Below are 15,936 nucleotides of genomic sequence, written 5' to 3'. Positions count from 1 at the left end.
CACTAGACTCTGGGCAGTGAGAGGTGAGGAAACAAGACCCTGGGCAGTGAGAGGTGGGGACACTAGACCCTGGGCAGTGAGAGATGGGGACACTAGACACTGGGCAGTGAGAGGTGAGGAAACCAGACCCTGGGCAGTGAGAGATGGGGAAACCAGACCCTGGGCAGTGAGAGGTGTGGACACTAGACCCTGGGCAGTGAGAGATGGGGAAACCAGACCCTGGGCAGTGAGAGATGGGGAAACCAGACGCTGAGCAGTGAGAGGTGAGGACACTAGACACTGGGCAGTGAGAGGTGGGGACACTAGACCCTGGGCAGTGAGAGGTGGGGAAACCAGATGCTGAGCAGTGAGAGGTGGTGACACTAGACCCCGGGCAGTGAGAGGTGAAGAAACCAGACCCTGGGCAGTGAGAGATGGGGACACTAGACCCTGGGCAGTGAGAGATGGGGACACTAGACCCTAGGCAGTGAGAGGTGAGGAAACCAGACCCTGGGCAGTGAGAGATGGGGACACTAGACCCTGGGCAGTGAGAGATGGGGACACTAGACCCTGGGCAGTGAGAGATGGGGACACTAGACCCTGGGCAGTGAGAGGTGAGGAAACCAGACCCTGTGCAGTGGGAGATGTGGACACTAGACCCTGGGCAGTGAGAGGTGGGGACACTAGACCCTGGGCAGTGAGAGCTGGGGACACTAGACCCTGGGCAGTGAGAGGTGGGGACACTAGACCCTGGGCAGTGAGAGGTGAGGAAACCAGACCCTGGGCAGTGAGAGATGGGGACACTAGACGCTGAGCAGTGAGAGGTGGGGACACTAGATGCTGAGCAGTGAGAGATGGGGACACTAGACCCTGGGCAGTGAGAGATGGGGACACTAGACTCTGGGCAGTGAGAGGTGAGGAAACAAGACCCTGGGCAGTGAGAGGTGGGGACACTAGACCCTGGGCAGTGAGAGATGGGGACACTAGACACTGGGCAGTGAGAGGTGAGGAAACCAGACCCTGGGCAGTGAGAGATGGGGAAACCAGACCCTGGGCAGTGAGAGGTGTGGACACTAGACCCTGGGCAGTGAGAGATGGGGAAACCAGACCCTGGGCAGTGAGAGATGGGGAAACCAGACGCTGAGCAGTGAGAGGTGAGGACACTAGACACTGGGCAGTGAGAGGTGGGGACACTAGACCCTGGGCAGTGAGAGGTGGGGAAACCAGATGCTGAGCAGTGAGAGGTGGTGACACTAGACCCCGGGCAGTGAGAGGTGAAGAAACCAGACCCTGGGCAGTGAGAGATGGGGACACTAGACCCTGGGCAGTGAGAGATGGGGACACTAGACCCTAGGCAGTGAGAGGTGAGGAAACCAGACCCTGGGCAGTGAGAGATGGGGACACTAGACCCTGGGCAGTGAGAGATGGGGACACTAGACCCTGGGCAGTGAGAGATGGGGACACTAGACCCTGGGCAGTGAGAGGTGAGGAAACCAGACCCTGTGCAGTGGGAGATGTGGACACTAGACCCTGGGCAGTGAGAGGTGGGGACACTAGACCCTGGGCAGTGAGAGCTGGGGACACTAGACCCTGGGCAGTGAGAGGTGGGGACACTAGACCCTGGGCAGTGAGAGGTGAGGAAACCAGACCCTGGGCAGTGAGAGATGGGGACACTAGACGCTGAGCAGTGAGAGGTGGGGACACTAGATGCTGAGCAGTGAGAGATGGGGACACTAGACCCTGGGCAGTGAGAGATGGGGACACTAGACCCTGGGCAGTGAGAGGTGAGGAAACCAGACCCTGGGCAGTGAGAGATGGGGACACTAGACGCTGAGCAGTGAGAGGTGGGGACACTAGATGCTGAGCAGTGAGAGGTGGGGACACTAGACGCTGGGCAGTGAGAGGTGGGGACATGACACCTTTGTCACACTGCAGTCAGGTAGGGACATTATTTGATCTATTTACTCACTGTGGTCAAAGAACAAACACATGATCAACCCAGTCCCAGTGAGGTCAATGACCAGTCTGTGGTCCCAGTCCCAGTGAGCTCAATGACCTGTCTATGGTCCGAGTCCCAGTGAGGTTAATGACCTGTCTGTGGTTCCAGTCCCAGTGAGGTCAATGACCTGTCTGTGGTCCCAGTCCCAGTGAGGTCAATGACCTGACCTGTCATAACCATCTGATGAAACACTTTGAGTTTAGTTAGCATCTCATTCTCTTGGAGGACAGAGTTTAGTTAGCATCTCATTCTCTTGGAGGACAGAGTTTAGTTAGCATCTCATTCTCTTGGAGGACAGAGTTTAGTTAGCATCTCATTCTCTTGGAGGACAGAGTTTAGTTAGCATCTCATTCTCTTGGAGGACAGAGTTTAGTTAGCATCTCATTCTCTTGGAGGACAGAGTTTAGTTAGCATCTCATTCTCTTGGAGGACAGAGTTTAGTTAGCATCTCATTCTCTTGGAGGACAGAGTTTAGTTAGCATCTCATTCTCTTGGAGGACAGAGTTTAGTTAGCATCTCAATCTCTTGGAGGACAGAGTTTATTTAGCATCTCATTCTCTCAGAGGACAGAGTTTAGTTAGCATCTCATTCTCTTGGAGGACAGAGTTTAGTTAGCATCTCATTCTCTCAGAGGACAGAGTTTAGTTAGCATCTCATTCTCTCAGAGGACAGAGTTTATTTAGCATCTCATTCTCTCAGAGGACAGAGTTTAGTTAGCATCTCATTCTCTTGGAGGACAGAGTTTAGCACTTAAAAGGCTAAAAGATGTAAACAGCACAAACATTAAGTTTCAAATCTTTCTCCTCTTGCTTCCCTCTGTGTTTACCACTCCTCCTCTCCTCTGCCCCGACTGTCCTCTCACTGCCCCAACTGTCCTCTCACTGCCCCGACTGTCCTCTCACTGCCCAACTGTCCTCTCACTGCCCTGACTGTCCTCTCACTGCCCCGACTGTCCTCTCACTGCCTGACTGCCCTCTCACTGCCCCGACTGTCCTCTCACTGCCCCTACTGTCCTCTCACTGCCCCAACTGTCCTCTCACTGCCCAACTGTCCTCTCACTGCCCCGACTGTCCTCTCAATGCCCCGACTGTCCTCTCACTGCCCCGACTGCCCCGACTGTCCTCTCACTGCCCTGACTGTCCTCTCACTGCCCCTACTGTCCTCTCACTGCCCCAACTGTCCTCTCACTGCCCAACTGTCCTCTCACTGACCCGACTGTCCTCTCACTGCCCCAACTGTCCTCTCACTGCCCCTACTGTCCTCTCACTGCCCCAACTGTCCTCTCACTGCCCAACTGTCCTCTCACTGCCCTGACTGTCCTCTCACTGCCCCTACTGTCCTCTCACTGCCCCAACTGTCCTCTCACTGCCCAACTGTCCTCTCACTGACCCGACTGTCCTCTCACTGCCCCAACTGTCCTCTCACTGCCCCTACTGTCCTCTCACTGCCCCAACTGTCCTCTCACTGCCCAACTGTCCTCTCACTGCCCTGACTGTCCTCTCACTGCCCCAACTGTCCTCTCACTGCCCCAACTGTCCTCTCACTGCCCGACTGTCCTCTCACTGCCCTGATTGTCCTCTCACTGCCCCAACTGTCCTCTCCCAACCACCCATTCCATTCTCTCCTCTCTCTCTCTCTCCCTCCCTCCTTCCATCTCTCCTTCTCTCTCCCTCTTTCCTTCACTCCCTTTCTCTCTCCCCCCTCTCTCGCTCTCTCTGCCATCTCCCCCCTCCCCCTCCTCCCCTGCTATCCCCCCTCTCTCCCAGTCTGTCTGTGCCTCCACTGAGTTTAATGGAGAGGGAGGCGGCATACGGGGGTTGAGAAGGCCTGGACTTGACCCCAGGTTTCTGGGCTCCGTGGAGTCTCCTCTCCACCAAACCCTAATGACAGATGGAGAGGCACGCACACACACACACACACACACACACACACACACACACACACACACACACACACACACACACACACACACACACACACACACACACACACACACACACACACACACACACACACACACACACACACACACACACACACACACACACACTGATAGCCCCTATCCCATCCACATACACACTCTCTCACCGACTGTGCTGCCTTGGCAACGCGAGGCATTAAATCATGTAATGGAAGGTGAGGTGGGTGCCTCCTAACAATTCCAACTGTGGCTGATTAATGCTCAATACATCCAACCAATCACTTTCGCCTGGGCCTCCATGGTGGAGCTAAGGTGCTCCTTTCAACAGCTGTAACCGTGTCGTAGATTGGACGTATGCAAGTCAGATGCAGAGAGATCCAGAAGTAAACATTAAAGAGAATTCGATACATTTTTCCAGAATTCTCGTTCACCTCAGAATGCAGTGAGAGAATCCAAAGTGCTAACGTGAATCTCTCTCTCAGGCACTCTAGGAGCAGTTCCCACGAGCCATACCGTGCCCTAAATAAATATCATCTAGTCTTTGTATAATATACACACTGTTGTGAGCGGCCTGTAATTTTCATCATAGGTACACTTCAACTATGACAGACAAAATGAGAAAAGAAATCCCGAAAATGCCATTGTAGGAATTTTAATGAATTTATTTGCAAATTATGGTGGAAAATAAGTATTTGGTCAATAACAAAAGTTTATCTCAATACTTTGTTATATACACTTTGTTGGCAATGACAGAGGTCAAACATTTTCTGTAAGTCTTCACAAGGTTTTCACACACTGTTGCTGGTATTTTGGCCCATTCCTCCATGCAGATCTCCTCTAGAGCAGTAATGTTTACAATGTGATTTTCTGGATTTTTTTTCTCGTTTTGTCTGTCATAGTTGAAGTGTACCTATGATGAAAATTACAGGCCTCTCTCATCTTTTTAAGTGGGAGAACTTGCACAGTTGGTGGCGACTTTTTTTCCCCACTGTATATCAACTCAGCAAAAAAAGAAACAGCCCATTTTCAGGACCCTGTTTTTCAAAGATAATTCATAAAAATTCAAATAACTTCACAGATCTCATTGTAAAGGGTTTAACCTTTTTGGGATAGGGGGCAGCATTTCACTTTTGGATGAATAGCATGCCCAGAGTGAACTGCCTCCTACTCTGACCCAGATGCTAATATATGCATATTATTATTAGACATTAAACCCCCTGATCGAGACCCCCAAACATTCCATGAACGCCCTCTAGACCCTCAAAGTGAACTGGGGACCCCGATCAGACACTATATCCTCAGGCACCCCGTAGTGCCGGAAGACGTGTGTAAACAAGGCCTCCGCAGTCTGTAGTGGCATCGGGAGACCGGGCAGAGGGAGGAGACGACAGGACTTAGAGAAACGATCCACAACAACCAGGATCGTGGTGTTTCCCTGTAATGGGGGGAGATTGGTCAGGAAATCGATCGACAGGTGCAACCATGGCCGTTGTGGAACAGGTAAGAGGTGTAGCTTACCTCTGGGCAGGTGCCTAGGAGCCTTACACTGGGTGCACACCGAGCAGGAGGAAACATAAACCCTCACGTCCTTAGCTAAAGTGGGCCACCAGTACTTCCCACTAAGACAGCGCACCGTCTGACCGATGCCTGGATGACCAGAGGAGGGTGACGTGTGGGCGCAATAGATCAACCGGTCACAGACAGCAGACGGGATGCACAGATGCCCAGCGGGACACTGGAGGGGAGCGGGCTCTGCACGCAACGACTGCTCAATGTCCGTGTCCAGCTCCTGTCCAGCCGGGAGGGTGTGTGTCTGCTCGGAAACAAAACAGACCTGCCTGGCGACTCAGATGTACTCCAGATTGCGGTGGTCAGTCAGATGAGAAAAGGGATGTTTAGCCCCTCAAGCCAATGTCTTCACGCCTTCAAAGCCTTGACGACAGCCAACAGCTCCCGGTCCCCCACTTCATAGTTTCTCTCTGGAGGGCTGAACTTCCTCAGCCGACCACTGCAAACGTCCGCCTCAGGTCCCCCCCCCTTCAGCAGTGAGGTAATGGGAGCCGCTACCTGACCAAAACCCCGGATAAACCTCTGGTAGTAGTTGGCAAACCCTAAAAACCGCTGCACCTCCTTTACCGTGGTGGGAGTTGACCAATTACACACGGCTGAAATGCATGAAATCCTTTTCAAAATCTGCTATGAATGACCCGGCCTGGTTCCTTCGATGTCTCAGTGTTCTGTTGTGTCAAGTAATTGTCTTGTATCATCAATCAATCAAATGTTTTTCTAAAGTCCTTCTTACATCAGTAGATGTCACAAATTGCAATATAGAAATGCAGCCAAAAATCCCAAACCGCAAGCAACGCAGATGTAGTAGCACGGTGGCTAGGAAAAACTCCCTAGAAAGGCAGGAACCTAGGAAGTAACCTAGAGAGGAGCCACGCTCTGAGGGATGGCTAGTCCTCTTCTCGCTGTGCCGGGTGGAGATTTTAACAGTACAAGGTCATGATGTTAAAAAGTTCATAGATGACCAGCACGGTCAAATAATAATAATCACAGTGGTTGTAGAGGGTGCAAAAGGTTAGCACCTCAGGAGTAAATGTCAGTTGGCTTTTCATAGCCGATCATTCAGAGTTAGAGACAGCAGGTGAAGTAGAGAGAGAGAGTTGAAAACAGCAGGTCCGGGACAAGATAGCACATCAGGTAAATGCATCGTCCATGTAAAAAACCTCTCTGATCAGGATTAATAATATCCACTAAAAACCTTTTTAATTCTATGTTTTTAATTCTATGTTAATCCGTTTTATCTGTGCTTAGGAGCAAGGTGTGAGGCAAATCTCTCAGGGAACATACATCCAGTGTGTCAGAGAGTGTGTGTGTGGGACATGGATACAGGGAAAGCTAGCTAGTGCTGGGGAGGGATGGGGGAGGCCTCTTCTCTCTTTCCTGTTCTTTTTCTCTCAAGGAAACAATCAAAACCAGTGGTGACGGAAGTCATCGTTCCAGATGTCTCCGTGTCATCCATCACAGCGTGCTTTTCTGTCTTATTTTAGGGGTTTCTCTGCACGTCCTGTTGTTTGGAGTTTTTTGTTTGTTTTGTGTTGTAGAAATGGAGAAAATAGCTGAATGGACTAAATTGGTCCTTTTCTAATAATAAAAACCTAGTACATTATTCATTTGCTCACAGGAAACGTGTGGACATGCTCTCTGCCTGCTCCCTCTCTCTCCCCCTTTCTCAGTCTCTATCGCTCGCTTGCTCTCTCTCTCTCTCTCTCTCTCTCTCTCTCTCGATCCCTTGCTCTCTCTCACTCCCTTGCTCTCTCACTATCTCTCTCCCTTGAGATCTCTCTCTCGCTACATTGCTCTCTCTCTCTCTCTCTCTCTCTCTCTCTCTCTCGCTCTCTCTCTCTCGCTCTCTCTCTCTCTTTCTCTCTCTTTCCCTTGAGATTTCTCTCTTACTCGATACATTGCTCTCTCTCTCCCTTGACATCTCTCTCTCTCTCTCTTCCTCTCTCTCCCCCTCTCTCTTCCTCTCTCTCCCTCTCTCTCTCCCTTGAGATCTCTCTCTTTCTCGCTACATTGCTCTCTCTCTCTCTCTCTCTCTCCCTCCCTCTCTCCCTCCCTCCCTCCCTCTCTCTCTCTCTCTTCCTCTCTCTCTCTCTCTCTCTCTCTCTCCCTCTCTCTCTCTGTCTCTCTCTCTCTCTCTCCCTCTCAACAGTGACCTCTCTACAGTCTCTCTCTCTCCACACCTATTTAGAAATATAACATGTAATAATGTATTCATCGTATGCATAGACCATATTGTAACCATATAACTGACATATTGTAACCATATAACTGACATCAACACTATAAATGCCAACTGAAGCATCAGACTCAGTGTCTGTGGAGTGGACCTGTCCAAGGACTAAGCACCTGCCTGCCTGTGTGTGTGTGTGTGTGTGTGTGTGTGTGTGTGTGTGTGTGTTTGCCTCTCGTGCAGTTATTGCCCCTTTGGGGAGATGCACTTTGGTTTATGGGTTCTTAGTTGTGTGATGACCCTTGCACAGCACGTTCAACAACCTTTGCAACGCGAGTTTGGGTTCTTGAAGGCACAAGCAGTTGTATTGCTGCTGCTGGAGCGGGCATCGCCCCCCAGAGCTACTCCAATTGGATAGTTCTATGTCTCGCTAGTGACTAAACAAACACTTACTAATAAACAATGTACACAGCTAAGGAAACATTGGCTGACCTATGACAGCAAAGAGCAGGATCACAGAGATGTTAAGAAATTAGATCTACAGTGGAATAAATCAACTGTCTGAATGAAAAGTACTAATATCAATATCTCAATCACACACACAACGCATTTATACTGTTTTAAACTAAGATAATATACAACTAACAATCACTGAAGATGATAAAGCCCTAACTTTAATAACCATAGAGCTGAGACATGTATGCCTATGCAGCCGTGTGGTCTGTAGCGTGGAGGGTGCACATCAGGGAATACTGTATAATTATAAATCACAACATAATGGGAGTCACAGGGAGAGGAGAGACCCTATAGAGCTGCTAACACAAACATGTGTGTCTGTGTTTTTGTTAGAGGCAGGGGGGCAGCAGGACAGGGCAGCAGTCACAGTGTTGGGGTCCTTACGAGAGCCCTGATAGAGAAGCATCATGGGAATATGGAGCTTTTAAACTATTCCACCGAAAGTTGATCTGTGTTTTTGAGGGGCAGGCTGTTTTAATTTCATTTAAATTATGCCTGGTGAATGCTTAGTTTAGTTTAGCTTAGTTTAGTTTAGGTTAGTTTAGTTTAATTTAGTTTAGGTTAGTTTAGTTTAGCTTAGTTTAGCTTAGTTTAGTTTAGTTTAGGTTAGATTAGTTTAGTTTAGTTTAGTTTAGTTTAGTTTAGCTTAGCTTAGTTTAGGTTAGTTTAGTTTAGCTTAGTTTAGCGTAGTTTAGTTTAGTTTAGCTTAGCTTAGTTTAGTTTAGCTAAGTTTAGTTTAGCTTCGTTTAGTTTAGTTTAGCTTAGCTTAGTTTAGTTTAGTTTATGTTAGTTTAGCTTAGTTTAGTTTAGAGTAGTTTAGCCTAGTTTAGCGTAGTTTCGTTTGGTTTAGTTCAGCTTAGTTTGGTTTGATTTGGTTTAGTTTGGCTTAGTTTAGGTTAGTTTAGTTTAGGTTAGTTTATTTTAGTTTATTTTAGTTTAGCTTAGTTTAGTTTAGGTTAGTTTAGTCTAGCGTAGTTTAGTTTAGCGTAGTTTAGTTTAGTTTAGCGTAGTTTAGCTTAGTTTAGTTTAGAGTAGTTTAGCCTAGTTTAGCGTAGTTTAGTTTAGTTCAGCTTAGTTTGGTTTGGTTTGGTTTAGTTTGGCTTAGTTTAGGTTAGTTTAGTTTAGGTTAGTTTAGCATAGTTTAGTTTAGCTTAGTTTAGTTTAGGTTAGTTTAGTCTAGCGTAGTTTAGTTTAGTTTAGCATAGTTTAGTTTAGCATAGTTTAGCTTAGTTTAGTTTATGTTAGTTTAGTTTGGTTTAGTTTAGAGTAGTTTAGCCTAGTTTAGCGTAGTTTAGTTTAGTTCAGCTTAGTTTGGTTTGGTTTAATTTGGCGTAGTTTAGGTTAGTTTAGTTTGGTTTAGTTTTGTTTTGTTTGGCTTAGTTTAGTTTGGGTCCTTGCAAAGGTATTGTTTTCACATTCTTGTAACTTCCAACTGAAAACATGAACACGAAGGACATTAATGTGCTCATTGTATTAAAATGAACTGCCACAGAAAGTACCTTTAGGATTGACAACTGCACAAACACAGGAAAATGCCTACATCAGCCAACATCGTTGGTGCTCTCCCTGGTTTCCTCTTGTTGCCCTGTAAGAATAGCCTTGTCTACCATGCTAACTACACTGAACACAAAAATATAAAGGCAACATGTAAAGTGTTGGTCCCATGTTTCCTGAGGTGGAATGTTCCAGCTTATTAAGCTTATTTCTCTCAAATGGGCACAAATATGTTAACATCCCTGTTAGTGAGCATTTATCCTTTGCCAAGATAATCCATCCACCTGACAGGTGTGGCATATCAAGAAGCTGATTTAACATCATGATCAATACACAGGTGCACCTTGTGCTGGGAACAGTAAGGCCACTCTGGTTACACACAGACCATGTGTAACCACGCCAGCCCAGGACCTCCACATCCGGCGTATTCACCTGTGGGATCGTCTGAGACCAGCCACCCAGACAGCTGATGAAACTGAGGAGTATTTCTGTCTGTAATAAAGCCCTTTGTGGGGAAAAACTCATTCTGATTGACTGGGCCTGGCTCTCCAGTGGAGGCCTGACGCCCAAGTGGGTGGGCCTATGCCCTCCCTGGCCCACCCATGGCTGCACCCCTGCCCAGTCATGTGAAATCCATAGATTAGGGACTAATTACTTTATTTCAATTGACTGATTTCCTCATATGAACTGTAAATCAGTGAAATCGTTGAATGTTGCATTTATATTTTAGTTTAGTATACATTACATCCAGTTAGGTTATTTGGAGTGGCAGGTAGCCTAGTGGTTAGAGGATTGGGCCAGTAACCACGAAGGTTGCTGGATCAAATCCCGAGTGGACATGGCAAAAAATCAGTCATTCTGCTCCTGAACAAGGCAGTTAACCAACTGTTCCCCGGTAGGCCGTCATTGTAAATAAGAATTTGTTCTTAACTGACTTGTCTAGTTAAATAAAAGTACAGCCAACACCTTATGGGACAAATTACTACACTTTTGATGACTTCAATAGACCATAAGTGAATAGTTCACTATTATTACTATGTTTTTTTTGTTTTTTTATATATTAAAGATAAGAGCATAACACCATTAGTGAATTTGTCCAAATACTTGCCAGGCCAAGACAAAGACACTATTACTAAGGAGAGAGAGGGAGATCTGCATTCAACACCATATGTGTTACAATTCATATAATATGTCATGAATTTGCTGAACATACAAAATGGTCCCCATTTGCAAAACGTACAATATGCTACGAATTTGCGAAGCGTATGATATGTTACGAATTCTAGCTAGGTGGCTATGTGGCTAATGTTAGCTAGCTCGCTAAGGTTTTCTAGGCTAGGGGTTAGTGGTTAGGGGTTAAGTTTAGGAGTTAGGTTAAAGGGTTATGGTTAGGGTTAGCTTAAAGGGTTGTCTGTGACAACATTCAAACTCGCAACCTTTGGGTTGCTAGACGTTTAGGTTATATGTCCACCCACCCATCCACCCCAGACCAACCACCCTCCTTTCCTTTTTGTCATAAGTAACCATCTGTCTTATGTAACCATACCAAACGTAACATATCACACTAAATGGAGCATCTCATTTACGTACAGAATAATAAGAAATTCTCTGAGACCAGGTTGATACTTCTCCAACTGAGGGGACTAGATACAAAAAGTGCTTTCATTTCTAAACTATAAACCAGCTATGTATGAATTCCCACAAATATAAGGTCACATTCTGTACTGTCGTCTCATATGAAACATTTGATCGCAAATCCAAAATGCTTAATTATAGTGACAAATGATATTTTTAAAAAAACATCTTCACTATCCAAACACATATGGTGTTGAATGCAGATTCCCATACATGACCGTGTCTCTGCTCAGATGCTGAGCTCTATGTTAACCAGTACAGCCAACATAACAGCGTTGAAATACCCCTCTCTATTCCCTTATCTGCTTCTTAATCCCTCTCTCCCTCTCTCTCCTTAGTAGTAGTGTCTTTGTCTTGGCCTGGCATCCCTGCTGTTTCCTAGACATGTGCCAATGTTAAAGGGGGTTATATAACCTAATGACTCAATAATGCAACCGAGATATATATATATATATATATATATATATATATATATATATATATATATATATATATATATATATATATATATTTTTTTTACAGTGTAATGTTATGTAGGACACTCTTTACTGCTGTTTCCTGCAGTGACCACTAGCCTGGCCCTCCAGGTACTCCACTGGCCTGGCCCTCCAGGTACTCCACTGGCCTGGCCCTCCAGGTACTGCTAATGTTTCCGCCCACCCACCACTCTGGGCCACTGCCCATTACCACCATTGGTGGAAAAAGTAGTCAATTGTCATACTTGGTTGAAGGGCAGAGAAGACCAGGTTTGATCTGTTGTGACTAAGGAACGTGTGAAGCCATCCCTGGAATCCTGTACATGACACTGCAGTAATTATAACACGCAAACGGACAATCACACGCCGTAGTGGACAAACATCACCCGTTGGCCGACCCTAAGAAATCAAAACCCACGCAAACATACACACACACACACACACACACACTAAAGCACACACATCCGCGTTCCTCTGCCTAAGCCCTCTGTCACACAGAGCGATGAATGGGGCCTTTGGGGAATCGCTGTGGAGACAACTTGCGGAAGTTTTGATTTAAGGCTGAATATTACCTAAATAAATGCCTATGCTACCTTCCTTATCTCTGCCACTCCCCTACACACACACACACACACACACACACACACACACACGCACGCACACACACACACACACACACACACACACACACACACACACACACGCACGCACGCACGCACGCACGCACGCACGCACACACACACCATCAGGATCACTGTTGAGTTTAAAGACAATATCCTGTTTTCCGGCATGGAGGGAGGGAATAATTGAATGGAGTGGCCGGGGTGCGCGACCCTGGGAAAGAGTTGTGTTACTGCTGCTTGGCCAAGAGGAAAATCCATCGATCACTATGGACCTCAGCCTCAGTCCGTCACACTATCGCTGGCCTTCCCCCTTTCAGTCTGTCCGTAGGTCCTCCGTCTGAGCTGTACTGAATCCATCACAGAAGACAAAGCACTATGGGGGGAGACTGCTCTCCAGGGACTGGAATCACACACACACATTTCCCTGAAGGATGTATCTGAGACGTTTAATTAGAGCGACGACAGAAACTAAAGAATACTAGCTGAGACCATGATAGACAGAGTGGTGACTCTTCAGTGACCCTGGTCTTTACTATAGCTAATAAATGACCTCTAGTGGTAAACTTTGTCTCACAATGGTAAATAACATGACGGTGAAAGCTCCAACCATCAGCATGATTCTAAACACAGAGTACATGGAGACTGGCCAGCCTGGATTCTAACCACAGAGCACATGGAGACTGGCCAGCCTGGATTCTAACCACAGAGCACATGGAGACTGGCCAGCCTTGATTCTAACCGCAGAGCACATGGAGACTGGCCAGCCTGGATTCTAACAACAGAGCACATGGACACTGGCCAGCCTTGATTCTACCCACAGAGCACATGGAGACTGGCCAGCCTTGATTCTAACCACAGAGCACATGGAGACCGGCCAGCCTGGATTCTAACCACAGAGCACATGGAGACTGGCCAGCCTTGATTCTAACCACAGAGCACATGGAGACTGGCCAGCCTTGATTCTAATCACAGAACACATGGAGACTGGCCAGCCTAGATTCTACCCACAGAGTACATGGAGACTGGCCAGCCTGGATTCTAACCACAGAGCACATGGAGACCGGCCAGCCTTGATTCTACCCACAGAGCACATGGAGACCGGCCAGCCTTGATTCTAACCACAGAGCACATGGAGACCGGCCAGCCTGGATTCTACCCACAGAGCACATGGAGACCGGCCAGCCTGTATTCTAACCACAGAGCACATGGAGACCGGCCAGCCTGGATTCTAACCACAGAGCACATGGAGACTGGCCAGCCTGGATTCTAACCACAGAGCACATGGAGACCGGCCAGCCTGGATTCTAACCACAGAGCACATGGAGACTGGCCAGCCTTGATTCTAAGTACAGAGCACATGGAGACTGGCCAGCTTTGATTCTAACCACAGAGCACATGGAGACTGGCCAGCTTTGATTCTAATCACAGAACACATGGAGACTGGCCAGCCTAGATTCTACCCACAGAGCACATGGAGACTGGCCAGCCTGGATTCTAACCACAGAGCACATGGAGACCGGCCAGCCTTGATTCTACCCACAGAGCACATGGAGACTGGCCAGCCTGGATTCTAAGCACAGAGCACATGGAGACCGGCCAGCCTTGATTCTACCCACAGAGCACATGGAGACTGGCCAGCCTGGATTCTAACCTCAGAGCACATGGAGACCGGCCAGCCTTGATTCTACCCACAGAGCACATGGAGACTGGCCAGCCTTGATTCTAACCACAGAGCACATGGAGACCGGCCAGCCTGGATTCTAACCACAGAGCACATGGAGACTGGCCAGCCTTGATTCTAACCACAGAGCACATGGAGACTGGCCAGCCTTGATTCTAATCACAGAACACATGGAGACTGGCCAGCCTAGATTCTAACCACAGAGCACATGGAGACTGGCCAGCCTGGATTCTAACCACAGAGCACATGGAGACCGGCCAGCCTTGATTCTACCCACAGAGCACATGGAGACCGGCCAGCCTTGATTCTAACCACAGAGCACATGGAGACCGGCCAGCCTGGATTCTACCCACAGAGCACATGGAGACCGGCCAGCCTGTATTCTAACCACAGAGCACATGGAGACCGGCCAGCCTGGATTCTAACCACAGAGCACATGGAGACCGGCCAGCCTGGATTCTACCCACAGAGCACATGGAGACCGGCCAGCCTGGATTCTAACCACAGAGCACATGGAGACTGGCCAGCCTTGATTCTAAGTACAGAGCACATGGAGACTGGCCAGCTTTGATTCTAACCACAGAGCACATGGAGACTGGCCAGCCTTGATTCTAATCACAGAACACATGGAGACTGGCCAGCCTAGATTCTACCCACAGAGCACATGGAGACTGGCCAGCCTGGATTCTAACCACAGAGCACATGGAGACCGGCCAGCCTTGATTCTACCCACAGAGCACATGGAGACTGGCCAGCCTGGATTCTAACCACAGAGCACATGGAGACTGGCCAGCCTGGATTCTAACCACAGAGCACATGGAGACCGGCCAGCCTTGATTCTACCCACAGAGCACATGGAGACAGGCTAGCCTTGGTAGTAGACCACCATTTTCACTGGCCTGGGTGCAAAATCTGTGCCATGTGATATTTGAAAAGAAACTATTTCTCTAGCCGGGGGCTAGTTGGGCAAATGTTCTATTACCCCAGTATAAAAAGTACTAGCCACGGGCTAGCTTAATTTCCATCAGTGCCTTGCTTAGCCTACTGCTGCTATGAGTTGTTATCTCAGCCTTGACCACACAGAGTGTTTTAAACTCCTGTTTCTAAATAAGCTTTTTCTCTCAGATTAAACCTACAGGAGCAGGTGGCTGTGAGAGATAACTACAGGACTCTCCAGAAGTCCCACTCCAAATTATATTTGCCAATATCTATGAGAAGACAAAGAACGTCTATGTGAGCTTCAAGATAGAACACAGTGAGGAGGAGGATGACATTAAATGTTTACATGTCTGTCCTTCTTTGTCCAGAGTTTCATCACTCCAAAATGCTCTGAAATGTCTAACCATAGCCAGTCTAACTTCTAACCATAGCCAGTCTAACTTCTAGCCATAGCCAGTCTAAGCTCTGTAGGAGTGAGCTATTCAGCAGTGTAAGAGTCTAATGACATCACAATATAACACATCACCCAGTCACACAGCAACTAGCACCACAACAGATAAGAGTATAGAAACAACTTAGAAAATAATCATAAAAGTAGGGTTGTGGGGGCACCTCTGCCTGTGTGTCGCCATGAGGCAGTAAAGCTGATAATTTGTTGCTGACGCGCCGATATTCCTCAGAGGCAGGACCAACGCGTGCCAGCCAGCCCCAGGTCCCAGGGACCATTAAGCACAGTTGGAACTCAACCTTTGGTCTGACAACGCTGGCTTGAGCAACAGGAGCACACACCCTCCACACAAACACAGACACACACACACACACATACACAGACATAGACACACACACACCCTCCACACAAACACAGACACACACACACATATACACAGACATAGACACACACACACCCTCCACACAAACACAGACACACACACAC

The sequence above is a fragment of the Oncorhynchus tshawytscha genome, linkage group LG22 (genome assembly GCF_018296145.1).
Source record: "Oncorhynchus tshawytscha isolate Ot180627B linkage group LG22, Otsh_v2.0, whole genome shotgun sequence".
Taxonomy (NCBI): Eukaryota; Metazoa; Chordata; class Actinopteri; order Salmoniformes; family Salmonidae; genus Oncorhynchus; species Oncorhynchus tshawytscha.
Note: the sequence above shows the minus strand (reverse complement) of the source record.